Below are 22,298 nucleotides of genomic sequence, written 5' to 3'. Positions count from 1 at the left end.
AGTACGGCAGAAGTGAATCGACGACAGTTGTTCAGCGTGCATTTCGAACGAAGTATGGTGTTAAACCTGCTGATAGGTGGTGTATTAAACGTTGGTATAAACAGTTTACAGAGAATGGGTGTTTGTGCAAAGGGAAAAGTTCTGGACGGCCGAGAACGAGTGATGAAAATGTAGCACGCATCCAGCAAGCATTTGTTCGCAGCCCAGGAAAATCGACTCGCAGAGCTAGCAGAGAGCTGCAAATTCCACAATCAACTGTATGGAGAGTCCTACGAAAAAGGTTAGTTATGAAACTAGTACCTGAACGTCAACTACCCGAGGCGATGGATCGGCCGCCAGGCAGCCCGTGACAGAGCACTTCATCACTGGCCTCCAAGAAGCCCTGATCTTACCCCCCGCGATTTTTTCTTATGGGGGTATGTTAAGGATATGGTGTTTCGGCCACCTCTCCCAGCCACCATTGATGATTTGAAACGAGAAATAACAGCAGCTATCCAAACTGTTACGCCTGATATGCTACAGAGAGTGTGGAACGAGTTGGAGTATCGGGTTGATATTGCTCGAGTGTCTGGAGGGGGCCATATTGAACATCTCTGAACTTGTTTTTGAGTGAAAAAAAACCTTTTTAAATACTCTTTGTAATGATGTACAACAGAAGGTTATATTATGTTTTTTTTTTCTTTAAATACACATTTTTAAAGTTGTGGTATTCTTTTTGAATCACCCTGTAGATCTTCCCTCGATAGCCAGCTGTTCAAACATCTTAAGTCGACATGCAGTTGGTGGCGAGGGTGGTAGAATTTGCCATGGAATAGTTTTCTGCAGCCCATCGCACCTCCGTTGCAAGGGGTTTGGTTTGATGAAGTGACTAGGTTGAGCGGAGCACTGTTTTCACTTACTGCCGGAGTTTAGCTAACCACATGAAGAAATAAACCCAAAATGAAGGTTAGGGAATGGTGTTTCCGCAGGAGGAGGATTCGCGCCGTTTCGATCGTAGTGTCCGACCACGGGAGCGCGGTGTCTTCAAATAGGTGGGCGTAGCTGATTGCCTTCTCTGTTTCCGTCAGGCTGTTCTGACAATTTTCATACAACTATCTTCAGAAGTAGCTTTGTTTATTTGTACTTCAGAGTCCTTAAATATCTTCAGAAATGGTGTGAATAGAATGCCCAAATTCATGATAGTGAATAATGTATAAAAGTGGCTTGATATTTAGTACTCCTAGATGGGGCTACCTGGCCAATAATACCATGCGATCATTTCATTCGGTATTTAGAAGAATATACCCACGCTTATGTTGTGCAAGAATATAAAACTACTACACTACTGGCCATTAAAATTGCTACACCAAGAAGAAATGCAGATGATAAACCGGTATTCACTGGACAAATATATTATACTGGAACTGACATGTGATTACATTTTCACGAAATTTGGGTGCATAGATCCTGAGAAATCAGTACCCAGAATAACCACCTCTGGCAGTAATAACGGCCTTGATACGCCTGGGCATTGAGTCAAACAGACCTTGGATGGCGTGTACAGGTACAGCTGCCCATGCAGCTTCAGCACGATACCACAGTTCATCAAGATTAGTGACTGGCGTATTGCGACGAGCCAGTTGCTCGGCCACCATTGACTAGACGTTTTCAATTGGTAAGAGATCTGGAGAATGTGCTGGCCAGGGCAGCAGTCGAACATTTTCTGTATCCAGGACCTGCAACATGCGGTCGTGCATTATCCTGCTGAAATGTAGGGTTTCGCATGGATCGAGTGAAGGGTAGAGCCACCAGTCGTAACACATCTGAAATATAACGTCCACTGTTCAAAGTGCCGTCAATGCGAACAAGAGGTGACCGAGACGTGTAACCAATGGTACCCCATACCATCACGCCGGGTGATACGCCACTATGGCGATGACGGATACACGCTTCCAGTGTGCGTTCACCGCGATGTAGCCAAACACGGATGCGACCAGCATGATGCTGTAAACAGAACCTAGATTCATCCGAAAAAATGACGTTTTCCCATTCGTGCACCCGAGTTCGTCGTTGAGTACACCATCGCAGGCGCTCCTGTCTGTGATGCAGCGTCAAGGGTAACCGCAGCCATGGTCTCCGAGCTGATATAGTCCATGCTGCTGCAAACGTCGTCCATCTGCTCGTGCAGATGGTTGTCGTCTTGCAAACGTCCCCATCTGTTGACCCAGGGATCGAGAAGTGGCTGCACGATCCGTTACAGCCATGCGATTAAGATGCCTGTCATCTCGACTGCTAGTGATACGAGGCCGTTGGGATCCAGCACGGCGTTCCGTATTAACCTCCTGAACCCACCGATTCCATATTCTGCTAACAGTCATTGGATCTCGACCAACGCGAGCAGCAATGTCGCGATACGATAAATGGCAGTGGCGATAGGCTACAATCCGACCTTTATCAAAGTCGGAAATGTGATGGTACGCATTTCTCCTCCTTACACGAGGCATCACATCAACGTTTCACCAGGCAACGCCGGTCAACTGCTGTTTGTGTATGAGAAATCGGTTGGAAACTTTCCTCATGTCAAGACGTTGTAGGTGTCACCACCGGCACCAACCTTGTGTGAATGCTCTGAACAGCTAATCATTTTCATGTCACAGCATCTTCTTCCTGTCGGTTAAATTTCGCGTCTGTAGCACGTCATCTTCGTGTTGTAGCAATTTTTGTGGCCAGCAGTGTATAATGTTGTGGGAAGCCTGTTGTCCACGATACGAACAGTAATACTGCTAATTTTGACGTGGAAATATACTCTAGTGATAGGCACCAAAACAAATTGGGAACAGTGCAGTATTTTTCTTTTTCTTCCTAATACAAAATTAAAAATGTTATTGGTTCTGAGTAATTTCTGTTAAAAGTAGGTTACTGCCATTAAAATTAAAAAAGGAAGTTTTAGGACCTCCACTCTTCCGGGAAACTGCGACACATCATTCATCTTGCTACATACAATTTTTTTTCCGATTGCGAACGTAACAGTGCTCTCAGAGGAAAAGCTTTCTGTGGTGCACGCAATATATACCGCAGCATAAGGTCCGCCCGCTGTCTTTGCTGAATCGACCTCCTCCTCCGTTTTCTCACCGTCTCGTACGACGCTATCGTAGATCAGGTGTCTCCAAACTTTTTATTCCGCGGGCCACGTTGACTCCTCCACGAAATCATAAGGGCCGAGATCTACCTAGTGGGATTAAAGCACCCTAGCACTCCATGATCACCGTAATGTAAGGCTAAAGGAAAGATGAAATCGCAAAAATCTAAGGTTGTGGGAATAGCTAGCACTGAAACGAACTACGATTTTTATTTAATTACATAATTTTGGTTGGTGGACGTACCTGACCGAATTTCTGGCATATTTTATTCTGCCGAATTTTACCGACAAAAAAGTATATCACTGCACATTCTGTATGTATTTTGCAACGTAATCAAAAGAAAGTGAAACCTCGTTTAAGAAGTATCTTCCATAATGATTGATTACTAAGGCTTGTCGCCGAAGTGGCGTCCATTTGAAAGACTTGCACCAAACTCGTGAGTAGAATAAAACGCAAAGAATTTTTTTTACTTAAAATGTTTTCGCCAAACTAGTCTGTTAACCGTTCTTTTTTTTTCACTATCGCACGGAGAATGGTCTGTCTGTTTATTGTGGATAGCCACAAGTTTAACCATGACCTTCCGCTTTGTAAAGATAGGGCTCCCACAATGTCGCGATAGGCCTCGAAACTCAATTGTTGGCAGTATAGGTACCACCTCAAATATTTGGCCGGCCGGATACCGGGGATGTCCGGTCAGCTAACGCGGGCTGGTTTGCAGGCCCTCGGGGGCCGGTTTCGGCCCGCGGGCCGTAGTTTGGAGACCCCTGTCGTAGATAACTGGAGCAGGCGCAGCGCTCCGTGTCTCTGATCTGTCAGTTAACCGCATCTGCTGGCAGCCTCTAATTTGATAGTGTGCCCAATTGTGCCGAAGTTCGGGGCTTACCACCTGAATACTTCCCGAGAGGCGGAGGTGGTGCTCAGATTTGTACTTCGAACTATCCTGTAAACATTAAAATCTCCGGAGAAGAATGACAGAGTGCTTTCAATTTTACAGTCAATAAATTTTATCAAACCCTCCTAAAGCCTTTCTGTGGGCAGCCACCGTAGCGCTCTGCATCACTAGGCGTCATAAAATCGTTTTAAAATCTCTGTATCGTACAAAAATCTCGCAGACTTTCTGAAATCCATATATAGCATAGATCACCATAGGGTCCCAAAGCATGTCAGAAATCTGTTATTAATTGCGGACATAGTTGTTAATTTTTTTTTAAACTTGCGCCATTTTCCCGTCGAGAAAACAGTATCAAGCTTTCATGTCACATCGCAGAAACTATTGAACCCACTGATTGTTTTAAATAAACTAAATACTTCGCTTGGCAACTGATCTTTCGAAGTTGTGTATGGCACTGCGTTTGCCATACATAAGCGTCGGTAAAGGTACATTTTTTACTTTTGTGTACATTTAATTCGTAACAAAAATGAAATATTGCCTCTATCTCCTAGAAAATCGCGTAAAAATTCTCAAATTCACACAAGGTATAGATAGATACCTGTAACGTCTCAAAGCTTGTCAAAAACCTGTTGTTGACAAGTGCTGAAACAACGTTTGTCCTTTGAAAGAGGTGAAGTTTCCGCACTAATGTTTGCTTACGTGAGAAGAGGAGGCACAACTATTTGCGCAATGGAAACGGCAGTCTTGAGAAAGCCGATGGTGTCAGTCTCTCATTGGTGTGTGGGTAGCGCGAACGGCCCAGCCGGTATTCTCTCAAATGTCGACTATTTTAAATCTAGCCATAAGGAATGGCGAGAGGATTCCTTCGAGTCCATCGCGATTTCTTCCCCGTCTGCAAACAAAACTGCGGGAATGGTGTGATAAGTGTTGGACTCGTGTAGGATGGAGGCGGAAATGCATGAGGCAGAAAATGCGGGCGGAAATTAGCCAAGTGCTGGTCAACGCATGCCCGTTATCAGTCCGGACGAGCGGCAGTTAGTTGATGTATGAGCCTCCGGCGACGATGTTAAAGTGTACCGAGGAGACGTCGCCTGCGCAAAGGCGGAAAGGCGGGAACGGCTGAGCAGCGGTGTTTTGCCGCCAGGAATGACGCTATTTCTCTGTTACATCACGCTAAGCAGTGCGTCCTCTCTGCGAATCCACAACTCTTGTGCTGCATTATCGCGCTTCTAGACTGCTTACTCGAGAGAATGTTGCATGTTCCACTACTTTCATGGGAATTTAGGGAACTAAGTAGAGCTGCTAGCAACCAGAGGGTTAATTGGAACGCTGCAGTCCTTTACGTGGCGCACTGCTGTCAGAAGTTTGTGCCCTTGCCTTCCTCTGGTCTGAGAACCGTCTCATCCAACAAGTCTGCAGGGAATTTACCAGTAGAAATTATATTTTTGTAACCTGTCACATGTGATAATATATTAAACAGCCAAAACATTATGACCATTAGCTTGATAGCGGGTTAGTCCGTCCTTCGAACGCAGTACAGCAGCGAGTCTGCGTGGTATGGATTCTGTAAGTCCGTGGCAGGTTCCCGGCGATATGTGACACCAGATGTCTACGTACGGTTTACGTAATTCCCGTGAAATATGAGCCAGCGGTTTGTGGGCGCGGAGTTAGCTCCCGATAATGTCCCATTGCGTTCAATGCAGACGAATTTGATGCTCAAGACATTAGCATGAGTTCACTATTGTGCTCCTGAAATCACCGCAACACTGTTATGGCCTTTTAACACGGACAGCTGGAAGATGCCATCGCCGTCGAGGAAGACATCAAGGGAGAACGAATGAAAGTGATCCACAATAACGTTAACGTAATCCAAAACCGTCACGGTTCATTCCATTTCTTTCACAAGCCCCATGGAACCCAGATCCACATTTAATTGCTGGAAGCTCGGCCATATGTCTTCCCGCTGTACTTCCAGTGTCACAAGTCGAGATTGTGGACGCCCATCACATCCAAATACTCCATGTGCCCCACCTCCCATCTGTGTCAACTGCGAAGCGCACCATTCGCCAGACTGCAGGATTCTCCAGAAAGAAAGGAAAATCATTGCGTACAAGACCCTGGACCGACTGACCTACAATGAGGCTAAGAGAAAATTTGAACGCCTGCATCCTTTACGTATGACATCTTACGCCGCCACTACAACAGTTCTGGCACCATCAGCTCTGCCAATCCCCGTACCTCTCAGAGCCGGAGTACTAAACCTGCCCCCTTGATGGTGGGGGGCATTTCCTTCCCTGTTGCTCCTGCGCCACCTACGTCGGGAGCAACACCCCCCCCCCCCCCCCCAACCATCGGGGACGTATGTCCTCACTTCTAAGCCGTAGAAGCGCAAGTCTTCTTCGGCTTCTTTCGCTAGGAAGGGGTCCTTTGGGTCACACCCTTCGCAGGTTTCTGCTTGTGAGAAAGATGATATCCACCAGTGTCTCAAGAGCTCAAAAGCAGCTGGTCTTAGGGCTTAATGCTCATCCTCAGTTCCGGAGACTGAGCCAATGAAGTCCTCCCAGCCAGAGGAACCCAAGGAGCAGCGAGAGAAATCCAAAAAGACCTCTGAGACAAAGGAAATTGCGATGGAACCCAAGCTCTGCGTCTGAAGATGGGGTGGAGATTCTGGCGTCCGCTGAGGACTTAGATCTCGCCGGACCCTCAGAAAAATGGATATAGACTGCTCAGGCAATAAGTCGGTGGCAGCAGGTGACCCTGAGGTGTAAACTGCCTCAATGAATGTTCCATGCCTTCCCAGTCTCACGATGACGTCATCCTCCAGTGGAATTGCGGCGGTTTTTTCCACCGCCTGGCTGAGCTACGGCAACTGTTTAGCTTTACACCTGCTATATGCATTGCCCTCCAGGAAACCTGGTTCCCGGCAATGCGGACTCCTGCCCTCCACAGCTATAAGGGATATTACAGGGAAGCGTAGCGAGTGTCAGGTGGAGTCTGCGTTTATGTCCTAAACTCAGTCTGTAGTGACACTGTGCCCCTTCAAACCCTTCTTGAAGCAGTGGCTGTCAGAATGACGACGACGCAGGTAATAACTGTCTGCAATGTATATCTTCCTCCACGTGGTGCAGTACCCTGAATTTAGCTGCACTGATTGAGCAACTCCCTGAACCTTTCCTAATTTTAGAAGATTTTAACGTCCATAACGCCTTGTGCAGTGGCGCCGTGCATACTGGTCGAGACAGAGATGTCGAAACTTTACTTTCTCAGTTTGACCTCTGCCTCTTAAATACTAGGGCCGCCACACATTTCAGTGTGGCTCATGGTAGTTACTCGGCCATTGATATCAATTTGCAGCCCAGGACTTCTCCCATCTGTCCACTGGAGAGCACATGACGACCTGTGTGGTAGCGATCATTTCCCCATCTTCCTGTCACTGCCCCGGCGTCAGGCCCACGGACGCCTGCCCACATGGTCTTTAAACAAGGCGGACTGGGAAACTTTCACCTCTGATGTCACCATTGAATCTCCCCCACACGGTAACATCGATGTGATGGTTGAGCAAGTGACTATCACAATGGTTTCTGCGGCAGAAAACGCGATCCCTCGCTCTTCAGCGTGCCCGAGGCGTAAGGCAGTCCCTTGGTGGTCGCCGAAGTCGCTGAAGCAATTAAGGAGCGTCGGCGAGCTCTACAGCGGCATAAGCGGCACCCTTCTCTGGAGTACCTCTAAGCCTTTAAACGGCTCCGTGCCCGCGTTCGCCTACTTATCAAACGACGGAAGCAGAAGTGTTGGGAGAGATACCTCTCGACCATTGGGTGCCATATGTCACCTTCCCAAGTCTGGACAAAGAGCAAACGTCTTTTCGGGTACCAGACCCCAACAGGTATTCCCAGTCTTACATAAATGGCGTATTATCTACCGACGCAAACGCGATTGTCGAGCAGTGAACCCTATGACGCACCATTTACAGAGTGAGAGCTCATCAGTGCCCTTGCACATTGCCCCGACACAGCTCCTGGGCCTGATCGCATTCACAGCCAGATGATTACACATCTCTCATCTGACTACAAGCGACATATCCTCGTCAGCTTCAACCGGATCTGATGCGATGGCGTCTTTCCATCGCAATGGCGGGAGAGCACCACCATTCTGGTGCTCAAACCCAGTAAAAACCCGCTTGATGTAGATAGCTATCGGCCCATCAGCCTCACCAACGTTGTTTGCAAGCTGCTGGAACGAATGGTATGTCGGCGGTTGGGTTGGGTCCTGGAGTCACATGGCTTGCTGGCTCCCTACCTTCGGTATTGGGCGACAGTGCCTCAGCAGCAGCTTTAGTTTTACGTTTTATCCGTGAGAGTGAGTTTTATTCTTCTATGCAAGTTTTATCAAATGTCCTTAGTCCCTCTGTGTGCTTCACCCTAGTGCTTTTAGGGTGGAAGTTTTAATGTGTTGCAGAGTGGCTGGCTTTTCCTTTTTATTCTCGTGGTCGCCCAGCCACTGTAATCTGCTTTCATGTTTTACTCTCTGTTTCTAGCGTCTCTGTTGTTTTCCTGCCCTCTTTTGTTTCTTTTAGTGTTCGTTGCCTTTCCTTCGTTCTTGTGGTTTTTCCTTTCTTTCCGTTTTGTGTTATATGTCTCGTCTCTTTTATTCTCACACTTGTGGCATTGTTTTATTAGGAACAAGGTACCGATGATCTAGTAGTTTGGTCCCTTCCCCCCTCTTTTAAACCAACCATTCTGCGACGCGACTCTGGATAGAGTAAAAGTGGAACGGTATCATTAAATCTATTCTTCTTCACCTTATTCTTTTACCTTTTCCCATTCTTCCACGAGTCGACATTGTTCAGAGACTGAAGGAGTGCTAGTGGCAGTTGCTGGCCGGATCTCCTTCCTGAAGCCACCACTTCCCCCAGGTGTACCCCATCTGTCTGCGTTTAGAGGAAATTCAAGTTTGAAAACGTATTCTAATTGTAGGCTTAGTATGTATCTGTAGCGGCACCTGGATACCAGCTCGGTATTTACGTACATGAATGTGGGAAACCGCCTGAAAACCACATCCAGGCTGGCTACCTTACCAATCCACGAGGCAGATTCGATTTGGGACTGGCTGACCTCCGCCAAGACGAAAAAATACAGGGTGTTTCAAAAATGGCCGGTATATTTGAAACGGCAATAAAAACTAAACGAGCAGCGATAGAAATACACCGTTTGTTGCAATATGCTTGGGACAACAGTACATTTTCAGGCGGACAAACTTTCGAAATTACAGTAGTTACAATTTTCAACAACAGATGGCGCTGCAAGTGATGTAAAAGATATAGAAGACAACGCAGTCTGTGGGTGCGCCATTCTGTACGTCGTCTTTCTGCTGTAAGCGTGTGCTGTTCACAACGTGCACGTGTGCTGTGGACAACATGGTTTATTCCTTAGAACAGAGGATTTTTCTGGTGTTGGAATTCCATCGCCTAGAACACAGTGTTGTTGCAACAAGACGAAGTTTTCAACGGAGGTTTAATGTAACCAAAGGACCGAAAAGCGATACAATAAAGGATCTGTTTGAAAAATTTCAACAGACTGGGAACGTGACGGATGAACGTGCTGGAAAGGTAGGGCGACCGCGTACGGCAACCACAGAGGGCAACGCGCAGCTAGTGCAGCAGGTGATCCAACAGCGGCCTCGGGTTTCCGTTCGCCGTGTTGCAGCTGCGGTCCAAATGACGCCAACGTCCATGTATCGTCTCATGCGCCAGAGTTTACACCTCTATCCATACAAAATTCAAACGCGGCAACGCCTCAGCGCCGCTACCATTGCTGCACGAGAGACATTCGCTAACGATATAGTGCACAGGATTGATGATGGCGATATGCATGTGGGCATGGGACGAAGCTTATTTTTACTTGGACGGCTTCGTCAATAAACAGAACTGGCGCATATGGGGAACCGAAAAGCCCCATGTTGCAGTCCCATCGTCCCTGCATCCTCAAAAAGTACTGGTCTGGGCCGCCATTTCTTCCAAAGGAATCATTGGCCCATTTTTCAGATCCGAAACGATTACTGCATCACGCTATCTGGACATTCTTCGTGAATTTGTGGCGGTACAAACTGCCTTAGACGACACTGCGAACACCTCGTGGTTTATGCAAGATGGTGCCCGGCCACATCGCACGGCCGACGTCTTTAATTTCCTGAATGAATATTTCGATGATCGTGTGATTGCTTTGGGCTATCCGAAACATACAGGAGGCGGCGTGGATTGGCCTCCCTATTCGCCAGACATGAACCTCTGTGACTTCTTCTGTGGGGACACTTGAAAGACCAGGTGTACCGCCAGAATCCAGAAACAATTGAACAGCTGAAGCAGTACATCTCATCTGCATGTGAAGCCATTCCACCAGACACGTTGTCAAAGGTTTCGGGTAATTTCATTCAGAGACTACGCCATATTATTGCTACGCATGGTGGATATGTGGAAAATATCGTACTATAGAGTTTCCCAGACCGCAGCGCCATCTGTTGTTGAAAATTGCAACTACTGTAATTTTGAAAGTTTGTCTGCGTGAAAATGTACTGTTGTCCCAAGCATATTGCAACAAACGGTGTATTTCTATCGCTGCTCGTTTAGTTTTTATTGCCGTTTCAAATATACCGGTCATTTTTGAAACACCCTGTATGAACGTAACTGTAAATTTTGAAACCAAACAGATTAGTTTACGTCACAGACAAGGGAGGTGTAATATGACTGTGCATTATCTTTTATCCTGATTACACTTCGTAATTCTTGTGCTCAAGAGTATCGCCGAAGGGGTTTCTGATAAAAAAAACGTGAACTTCGCAAGTCGTGGTGGAAAAAATATTTTGAAAGATTATTTACAAACATTTTATACACTGGGGTGACAGGTCATGGGATACCTCACAATACCATGTCAGACCTATTGCCCGGCGTAGTGCAGCAGCTCGACGTTGCATGGACTGAACAAGTCGTGGAAGCGACCTGCAGAAATACTGAGTCATGCTGCCTTTACAGCCGTCCATTATTGCGAAAGTGTTTCCAGTGCAGGATTTTGAGCACGAACCGGCCTTTCGATTGTGTCCCGTAAATGTTTGATGGGATTCGTTTCGGGCGATCCGGGTCGCCAAATCATACAATCGAGCTGTCTCCAACGTTCTTCAAACAAATCGCGAACAGTTGTGGCACGGTGACATGGCATCGTTGTTTGGGAACATAAGGTCCATGAATGACGGCAAATAGTCTCCAGGTAGCTGAACATAACCATTTTCAGTCAATTATCGGTTCATTTGGACCAGAGGACTCAGTCCATTGCGTGTAAACACAGCCCACAACAGTATGTAGCCACCACCAGCTTGCTTAGTGCCTTGTTGACAATCTGTATCCATGGTTTCGTGGTGTCTGCGCCACCCTCGAGCCCTGTCATTAACTCTTACCAACTGAAATTGGAATTCATCTGACGAGGCCACGATTTTCCAGTCAAATAGGGTCCATCGATAGGGTCACGAGCCCAGGCGAGGTACTGCAGGCGATGTTCTGCTTGTAAGCAAAGGCACTCGCGTCGGTCGTCTGGTGTTATAGCCGTTTAACTCCAAATTTCGTGGCCCTGTCGTTATGGACATGTTCGTCTTACGTTCCACATTGATTTCTGCTGTTTCACATAGCGTTGCTTGTCTGTTAGCACTCACTACTCTGCCCAAAAGCCACTGCTCTTGGTCGTTAAGGGAACGCCGTCGGACACTGCGTTGTGCGATGTAAGAGGTAATGCTTGAAATTTGATATTGTCGGCACACTCGTGACACTGTGGATCTCGGAATACTGAGATCTTTAATGATTTCCGAAATGAGTGTCCCATGCATTTAGCTCCAAGTACCATTCCGGGTTGCAGAGTCTGATAATTCCCGTCGTGCTGCTATAATCGCGTCGGAAACCTTTCCACATGGATCACCTGATTACAAATGGCAGCTCTGCCAATGCGGTGCCCTCTCGCACATTGTGTACCGATACTACCGCCATATTTATATGCGCATAACGCTATCCCATGGCTTTTGTCACCTCAGTGTAAATGCGTGTAGTGCTGATTTGAAATTTCTACTGGAGTCATTCGAAAAAAATCCTATCGAGGAGCTGGTGGGCGATTAGCCAGCCACACATGGGTTACTGTTTGAAATTGTCGTAAAGCTTTAGTTTCCTTGTCGGAAATGAATTTTCCTTTGTAATTACTACATCCTTAGCGTATGGGTGGGGCGGTGGGGGGGGGGGGGGGGGGGGGCAGGTGGAAGGTAGAGAGAGCGGAAGGAGAGAGTAATTCAGCAGACTCATGGCTGCTCTGAAAAGGCTTCATGTTATTTAGCGCATTGACATTGATAACACTCTTTAAAATCAGAGTATGCCGTATAGCACTCGTTGTACGTACTTCGTCAAAAATGCTTTCACGCAGAAGTAGGCACCCAGCGATACCGGTGGCAAACATCTCATTTGGTTTAACTCTTGTTCATTGGACGTAAACAATTTAATCATACCATCCCTGTTTCATTCCGAATAATTAAGACAAATAAAAACGTGGTCACAGAAGACGCGCTGATCCCCAATTTAAATCGCGACGCTCGAAGGTTTGTGCCAATGGAGAAAAATACTCGTTGCTGACTAACAAGACCTTGCGCTTCCAACTATGCTGCATTTTCTTGATGGAATAAGGTGTACCGAAATTCGGGACGACTCACTCCCTATAGCGGCGCCAAATCTGCCGTTGCAGCTAGTGTACAAATAGATCGTAATGAAGCAGGTGGGAATTTTCTTTTTTTTTAAAAAAAAAAGAGATCGTTGTATCGTATTTATGTTAATAGAAATTGGAGTTTTGTTTGGAGATACGTATCCATGAAATAATTTTATACTAACAGTGGTGTACCGTAAAGCATCCGAACCCCGATCGATCGAAACAGTTAACGGAAGACACTGCAATCAGCAATTTTAGATTTTAGCGCGTGTCATGTGGAAGTTTCGCTGGTGGGATAAATATCTGGACATCTGGAGGCCAAATAAATACTATATACGAGGTGTCGCTGGAGAACAGGGACGATCATTCGAAGCAAAAATAGTCTAGAAAACATGGATTCTTAAAGGATACATTAAGAGCTATCATCACTTGGTCAGTAGAAGACGTGTTTTACTGTAGCGAAGAGGAACGAGTGTTCATAGCTCTTAAGGTAGGCGCTCTAGAGCCCTTGTTCACTGGACAGTTTTTTCTTCTTTTGGGTCATATACCACCTCTCAGAGTACGGAAAGCACATATCTTGCAGCAGAAGAGTTTCGTTTCATAGAATCGGAGAAGCTCATAGCTAGCTCTCAAGGCAGCGTTTCTCAGCCACTGTGTCACGACAAATTGGAGCGTCGCGAGTCCATGGCAGGTATATTGCGAGATTTTTAATGTCTTACAATCTCCCGCAGGTCGAAGATCTAGAACATTAAAAAGTAATCGCCAGATCATTTCGTGGAGTAATAAATTTGTATATCATAGTCCTTCCATGATGACAGAGGTATGTAATTTGTGTGCTGTTTTGTATTTATGGAAAAAAATCAAGTGTAAGGGTGTTGCGAATGTTTAAAACATACTTTGGTATGCCCCAAAGGAAAAAAAAGGTTGAAAACAGTGTTAAGACCGCATGCGTTTTAGAGCCATGTTTGTTAGACATTTTTACTTCGAATGATCGTTCCTGCCCTATCGCTGAATATTGACCAATTCTCATGGAACAGCATGTATAATTGCAGTCCGCAGCTCGTGGTCTAGTGGCTAGCGTCGCTGCCTCTGGATCACGGGGTCCCGGGTTCAATTCCCGGCCGGGTGGGGATTTTCTCTGCCCGGGGACTGGGTGTTTGTGTTGTGTGGTGTCACCGCCAGACACCACACTTGCTAGGTGGTAGCCTTTAAATCGGCCGCGGTCCGTTAGTATACGTCGGACCCGCGTGTCGCCACTGTCAGTGATAGCAGACCGAGCGCCACTACACGGCAGGTCTAGAGAGACGTACTAGCACTCGCCCCAGTTGTACAGCCGACGTTCATAGCAAAGGTTCACTGACAAATACGCTCTCATTTGCCGAGACGATAGTTAGCATGGCCTTCAGCTACATTTGCTACGACCTAGCAAGGCGCCGTATTCAATTGATAATTTATCTTAAAGCTTGTACAGTAGCGAGAGATGTTCTACAATTGTGGATTAAAGTTAAGTATTATATCAACTACTTATTTTATTTGCAATTCTCAAGATATTGTCCTGTTCCAGACCTCACGCCAGTCAGCGTGTAATTAAACGCGTGCATTTCGGCCTCCTCTAGAAAAACAGTGTTGGCTCTTCTGCCAACACTACATGTTGTACTCATCATTTCATCATCATAATCATCATTTATGACGGTGGCTAGATTGGACTGTGAAAGAAACTGGACTGTGCAAACATTGCGACTTTGTACGGGCGCTGATGACCACGCAGTTGAGCGCCCTACAAACCAAACATCATGTATAATTGCAGAAAATTTCCGCTGTCACTAGACCGGCCAGGCGGCTTTCTACCCCGCCCCCTACCCCACCACCCCACCCTTCCTGTCAACCATCATTGTTATTGTTGTGCCATTCTTATAAGCGACCAAATGTAAACTCGTTGTTCATAGCATTTCCGCTAGTTTTAAAGTAGTACACTGGTTGAAGATAGATACTAGTGAAACCAGTTCGTAAATGTGGAGTTTGAGTATCAGATGTTAAAAAGAGCACCAAATAACGGTCCTCACTTCCTGATGGCACACATGGTCGGCCGTGCCCTGGTGTACGGGATACAGTTTCGGTCACTATAAACTGTCGCCACATTCGAGGAACAACAGAACGATTTACGTTAAGCCATCGGGCTATATGGGTTTCGACTGTTCTGCTTCCGTTCTTCCTTTGCACCTCCACCGTAGGTAGCCTGTTAGGCGTCTTCTCTGTGCCATATTGCACCGTCTGTGACGGCACACAGCGATTGTGGATGTGGGACTGCCCGACAAACATTACTTCGTTTGATAGGTGACCTGATGTCACCATTGGCGTGGTTTTCCGGTGACCGGAACGTCATCTTCCGTGCAGAACACGATCGTACGGACATACGTTGACAGTTTGTATGATTATATAGTGAATTAAACACAGGATGGGGAAAAGCGGTTTGTTGCTTTAGTTTGACACCATTTAACCCAGATAGTCCTGATTTTTTTTTTTTTTTTTTTTTTTTTTTTTTCCAAAATTGATTTATATCTTATCTACGTTCATTCACAAGGTTGTAAGGAAGAAAGTAAAAACAATTTTGAGTATTTATTTTTATTTAGTATTTCCAAAAATGGGCGTCCTTCCAGAAGGACGTCAGGACAATAAGGGAACATGTTTTTAAAGTATATGACATTGCGCAATTAACTTGTTTCGGTTTTTATACTTTCAAATAAACATAAATAAATTTGAATTATAGGCTAAAACAGCTAATAAATACAAAAAACAAAGAAAATAACCTATACACATATTTTATGCACTAGTATGATAAGACAAAAAGCAACAAACATGAAGTGGTTCGTCGCATTTTATGCACATAGTAGTAGTTTTTTTGTGGCAACTTCGACATTTCAGCTGCTGCTTCTTTTTTGTTACCTCATCTGTTGGTAATTCAGCAACATAATGTTCTCTTCCATCAAATCTAGAATCTAGTTTTGCCCTCTTACTAGGACGTCCTCTGCTGGTAGTGACTCTTTTGTGACTTTCAAGAATTGCAGTGACAATTCGACGACGAAATGTCAGATCTATGGGTTCTTCGTTGTGCTTGTAGATCCCAGGCATTTTGCTCTGCAATGTCTATAAAACGTGCAATGATCGGGAAATACCACTTTTTCCCCTCTTATAGAGCATCTATATAGGGATACATTTTGGTCAGCTCGATCTATGCCTCCCATATGAGTACTGTAGGAGTGTAATAAGTTAGGTTGAGGCACGCAATCCTTTTCTTTTGTTCCCTGGAAAATCTTGCTACAGAGCGTAGTGGTTGCACTCTGTCAAAGTTGGTGGCTACAGTAACAACATTGTTATCATTCCAACGTACAATGGATACCCCGGATGCTGAGTCAGAACAAACTTCGTATGATCCTTTATTTTCTTTTATCATTTTTTTTCTACAGGTGATAGAGTACAATTCTTAACTCTGTTTCCTCTTATTGTTCCTGTTGCTTCCACGCCCCTCTCTTTTAGGTCATGTAGTAGTTCAACGCTGGTGAAGAGGTTATCAAAGTATATTCGATATGGAACATGTGGAAGTAAATGGTCAACATAAGTCATTACCACACTGTACCCCATACCTTTCGTTTCATAATCCTTACTACACATGCCAGCCCCTTGGTAGGGTTCGAGCCAAATAATATATCCACCACTTGTGCCTCCACACCAAAATTTGAATCCGTATCGGATTGGTTTCCCTTTTATGAATTGTTTGCACCCGTGACTTCCGATGTATGGGACCATCGATTCATCGACAGAATGATGCCGCACGTGAGGCGCAAATTGTTTGAATCTATCATTCAGCATACACAGTAATGGGCGGATTTTCCCAAAACGGTCTGATTTATCTAAATTGTCATTGTTGCATACATGCAAATTGGAAAAGATGAAGTCAAATCGATCTCTGGACATGGCATTTGTTACAAGGTCGTTGTGACTGTCTTTATCTGATTGCCAGTACATCTTTCTGCGTGACACTGTTACATATCCACTTAGCAGAAGTATTGCAATAAACACTAACATCTCATCTTCTGAACAATCACCTAGTCTATTTCTCTTGGCTGCGTACTGATTTGTGTATGTGACCATCATTAGAAGCACTTCGTTATCAAAAAACTGTTGAAAATATTCAAGCGGTGTTCGCCCTTTCTTCATTCCAACTGTGAACATTAGAGGCCATACAGGTGTTGGATTAACAATTTCACCACTTTCCCAGTTATATTTCTTGAGGTTTAGAACTTTATTCTTCGATAGCCTTGCTGGTTTGTTTGTGGTTGTTGTTGTTATTGTTGCTGTTTTTGTACTGCTGGAGGGTCCTGGAACAACATCAGAGGTGAAGGATTGTTTCCTTGTTGCATTCACAGCATTACCATTGGTAAAAATGGCCAAATCACAAAGCGCAGTAGCATTGAGCTGACTTGCTGGTAATTTATCTACACTTGGATTTTCTTCAGCACCAGAATCTTCATCTGTTACGTCATCAGTTGAATGTAGAGGAGGGTGTAATGTTACATGCACACCAGTATTAGGTATTTCCTCATCTTTTGATTCTGACATGTCCAAAAGTTCCATCAGTGTAGATCGTTTTCTGTGAATACAAAATGACAACATATTACCCTGACGTCCTTCTGGAAGGACGGTTGAAAACATAATTGAATTACAACTGACGAAAACTTTCTATCGTAATATAAACCCATAAATAATATAGGTTAATTCTTTAAGATATTATTTGACAAGTTTCAGAATTATTGACGCAATATGAAAGAAAATATACATACCCATCGATGACAAGGTTAGTCAGTTCGTCCATGGTAAAATCGGCCCTATCTTCAAGACACAGTTTCTCACTCACTATGAACGACACCGTCAAACTGACTGTCGCAGCGCGCAACCGGCTCTGCCTACTTCATATAACAATGCGTCACAGTCCGTTGCAACAATGCGTTATTCGCAAAAATAAATAATTTCAACAGTGAGTGATGTCGTCCTTCCAGAAGGGCGTCAGGGTTATCTGGGTTAATATGTACCGTTTTGTGCTAAATTCCGTGTTTCGTTTCGTATTCCTATTAACGCTGATAAGCAATGTTTTCCGTTAATTGATAGTTTACTCGAAAAATCAGTTATTCCAAATAACCCTCGGCTCCAGTTGTTTCGGATAATCAATCCTCTAGTCTAGCAAAAATGTCAATGAGCTATTGTTCAAAACAAATGCATCGTAAAACAGTTATGTTCGTTGATATTCTGATGGAAAAGACATTCGGCACGACTGTACCCGTGAAGAACTGCTGTTTAGGACGTGGTGGACGCCTCTGTGCTTGTCAGTAAACCTCCATACGGGACGTTGAAATACAGGTTGTAATGTTTCTTTTTTGTGGCTGCCACGTGGTGCAGGCCTATATACATGATAAATGTGCTTATCTTCACATGTTCACTACGATTAACTTTACTGCTTCCTTTCATATACATTCAAATTTGAGGATCACCTTAGAAAGACAAGACAACTGAGTAGGTAGGAAATAGCTTCCGCACGTCTCTCTCTCTCTCTCTCTCCCCCCCTCTCTCTCTCTCTCTCTCTCTCTCTCTCTCTCTCTCTCTCTCTCTCCCCTTCTCCTTTTCTCCTTCTCTCCCTTCCTCCCTCCCTTTTTCGCGCCTGATCCATGCGTTTTTCGAGACCATTGTTTCCTACCCAATGTTGAAACGAATTTGTCAGACTGCTTTGCTTCGGGAGTAACCGACTTTCCCTTGCGACCCAGCATGCCCGTTCCTTTTCTTTACCCTACTTGTTCTTACCGTTAGCGGTCGAATACTTCCCTCAAAGCAAGAGCGAACACTTTCTCGATTGGAAATGGAAGACCGGAAATTGCAGCTTTTTTGAAGCGTAGTTAGTGGCACCTGTACGTCTGTGACATTCAGAGGTGGCTACGATAACCTCTCAGTACTCCATGAATCAAGGTTGCAAGATGATCTCTGATCGTTGTCCTCCGGTGCTTTTGCTGCCACTGTAGATGTGACATGGTATTGTAATCTAAAATTACTATTTTGTGCGTTTTCTGCAAGAGACACCCACTCATGTTACGCCGAGGTGCTCCACATAAAATTGCGTTGCAAAGCCACACTACACAATTATGGGAAGATCATAATTCAGCATCCTGGGCCACCATCATGGTGTGTGATGTGTCGTTGTTTCCCTAAGCTCTCTTAACAGGAAGTGCTCTTTGTGCTAAGCCTTTTTGCCTGCTTGTATCACGTCACAATATCGAGGGAGAGAGAGAGAGAGTTGTGTGTGTGTGGGGGGGGGGGGGGGGGGGGGAGAGAATTAAGGTTTAACATCCCGTCGATGAAGAAGTCATTGGGGACGGATCACAGGATATGATGAAGAATAGAATGGATAAGGACATTGGGCGTATCCTCTCTGAGAGAATCATCCCGACATTCACCATACACAGTTAAAGCAAATCCCATAAATCTAAATCTGGACGCAGATTTGAATCCCCCTACTTCCGAATGCGCATCCCGCTTAGTGGAATTCTCAGTAGATAGAAGCAAAACACTGACGCCCTGACAAAAACCGACTTTTGTCCCGCTGTTTTAACATCACCTCTTGATTATCTGCGTTACGTTGCCCATAAAAACACAGTCCATAAGAAATTCTTTTTGTCTAAATGTCCGTGAAATGTGGGTGTGTGGGTGTGACGTCAGATCTGTTTAGTTTGTGACCTTCGGGTAATGTTTTCGTCACGTAGCGTGCGCGCGGATGCCGATAACCTGATCCGCCTGCCTGTTTCGTTCTTGACACCAGAAGACATTGTTAATTACTTTCATTAGCACCGGACGAAATTCCCTTTTGATGGAATTTGGGATCGACAGGTTCATTTATAAATCAGTTTTCATCGTATTATAATTGTATTGAAACAACAAGAAGAGAAGAAAAATGAGGAAGAAGGAAGAGTTTGGATAAACAATATGATAGTGCAGACTGAGTAAGAGAGGAAGGACAGGACTTAAGGTTGCCACTCTGTTTTCATCGTCATCATTGGAGGGGTAACACACTATCACTGGCCGAAGGATGAGAAGAGAATCGGCAACGCTATACTGACCACCTGGAAAGCATCCAACAGCAGCAGTCACGTTTGTTTGAGTTAGCCGAAGTGACTATTCTTGGCAAAACTGAGCCGTTGCCATAAATTTGAGACTTTATAACTTTATAATAAAATTCATAAACTATTTTCCCAATAGCTTTTTCGTACCTGTTTCCCTATTGACTAATTACGTTTTCTTTACTCATGAAGACAAAACAACAATGGCCCTGGTTTCCTGTTGTCCACACCAAAACTAAGTTGGTTGTGTGGTTTTTTTTTCTCCGTTATCCTAGTAAATCCAGACAATACTCATGAATAGTAGGAGACCCTTTACTTGGTCTTTGTTACACAATCTCTTCACGAATTACTGACCCATATATTTTTTGTCTTTTGGTCTCAATGTTTCACATGGGAAGATTAAATGTGGCGCGGTTTCATTCCCCACACCACATCTCCTGCACTCAACGGTTTCTTTCTCTATACCCGTCATGTGCAGGCGTTTCCTGGAGGCAGTCAGACATACCATGAGTTTAATGTGCATCTTGTTCAAGCCCAGGATTGCAGAACTTCTCCTAAAACCTGCTTTCGGCGTCATTAGCATGGCATGTTTTTGTTTTCGAATCAAAGTCTAATATTCTGTGTGTTGCCTCCTAGTACAGCTACGTCCTTCCTGTGTGACCAGGGGCCCACAGGTGGTTTCCGCTGGTGCCTTCCTCCAGCCTCCCTAGGGATTCATCGTATTCTGAGACGATCTTCGATCTAATTGCAGGGCTGATAGAGACTTCAGAGCGACTTGATTGTCTGAATGAATGTAGATGTCTCGATCCTTGTAGGACTTACGCAGATTCTCTTCAACCTGGAAGACGGTTGACAGCTTTCCTAGAGACATGGCGCTCTCTGGTCTAGGCTGTATCAGGTATACATCGATCCCAACACCTTGATCTCTTTTCGATGAGTCAGTAAACCAGACAGTGTCTCCTGAACTGTATCCTTGTTAACTCTTCCACTCCATCCTACAACCAGTTCTGACACTGAAAGGTTTGCTGAAACTGCTGGAAGTTGTTTAGTCAGCCAGAATTTCCCCGACAATTTTATGTTTACCATATTTATTATATTAGTGTGGGATTGGATTATACTAAAGTTTTCCAGTATTTTCCAGTTTTTAACCCGTATGCTCTGCCGCTGCCTCCGTTATAACCCAACGATTTTATGTGGGCATGTCCTGCATTGCTCCATTCCAGCAGTGGGTGTTCTACTATAGCGCGTTTAAAATTAGTTGCGACTTTCGACGTTTGGCTTAACGGCGGGGACGAGACGCCGTTGCCCAGGTAACACCAATGGCGAGCCAGCTTTCCCTCCCACGCCGTCAGCAGTTCTGTTGGTAAAGCGCCCTTGTTGCCACGCAGTGTGTAAACTGTACGACGTGATGTCACGCATCAGAAGCGCCTGCGTACATGACGTCTCGTTGTAAAGTGGTGTTGAAGTGCTCTGCAGTCGTCAGGTATTGTGAACGAGTGTTTCGTGTTGGCGCTGCATTAATAACAATGCAGTACGTCTGAGAATACAAGATTCACAATTAGAGATGGGCAAACTGAAACACGTAACTGTTTCGAAACAAATGAAACAGTACAATGTAATGTTTCGATACGCTGTTTCGAAACAGTGAAACAGTTTGTGTTTTGTAATCTAATAAACCTACACATTTTATCATCTTGACTGTCTACTGTATAAGTATGTCCACATAAACACAAATGAGGTGCGAGAGCGCTAATCATATCGCAGAAAGTATGAAATTATCACTTAGGCGTCTTGGCAGTTTCGTATTTCTGCAGCAAATGCGCTGCTTTTGTGTCGTGTGACTTTCATATTTTTCAATTGGCTGAGGACAGCCATAGCTGAAGGCAGAAGAGCCACCACGAACGGAACTGGGGGTGGGAGCAAACTGCAGAAACAACGGATATGCTACTGGGATTCCCACATTCCGTTAGTATGGGTGATATACCCATCCTGCTAATTTCCATGCACACAAAGGGAATCATTGAGGGTAATAGGCACAGTGACTATAGACTCACAAATAACGCCAAATAATTCGAATAAATAACAAAATATAACAGAAAAAATGTTGTCTTTCAAGGTGTTTCGAACCGTTACTATAAATTCACCATGCTTCCTAGTCCTTCCCGTTCACCATTACACTATCAGTGATGTGAAACAGATTGCTTGTAATTATACCTACATCAAATTTATGTATATGTCTAATAACTGTCACTCTAAGCCTTTTTTTATTCGAAATGTTGTAGGCTTACTTACGTTTCTTAATATGATTGCTGTACATGAACAGAGAAGTGTATGTTATCAAAAAGTGTAATTTAACTGAATGATTTTCACATATTTATTATTTTGAATGTGAATAGTATGCGTTGTT

The 22,298-nt window shown here is 44.7% G+C and overlaps 1 protein-coding gene across 2 annotated transcripts in view; it reads left to right on the top strand.

The window, feature by feature from the left end:
- The window catches only part of LOC124622103, a 548,933-nt gene that overhangs the window by 6,341 nt on the left and 520,294 nt on the right, over positions 1-22,298 (top strand). The gene's annotated exons all lie outside the window — the stretch shown is intronic.

This window comes from Schistocerca americana, chromosome 1 (genome assembly GCF_021461395.2).
Source record: "Schistocerca americana isolate TAMUIC-IGC-003095 chromosome 1, iqSchAmer2.1, whole genome shotgun sequence".
Lineage (NCBI taxonomy): Eukaryota > Metazoa > Arthropoda > Insecta > Orthoptera > Acrididae > Schistocerca > Schistocerca americana.
Note: the sequence above shows the minus strand (reverse complement) of the source record. Positions and strands in the feature narration are given on the sequence as shown.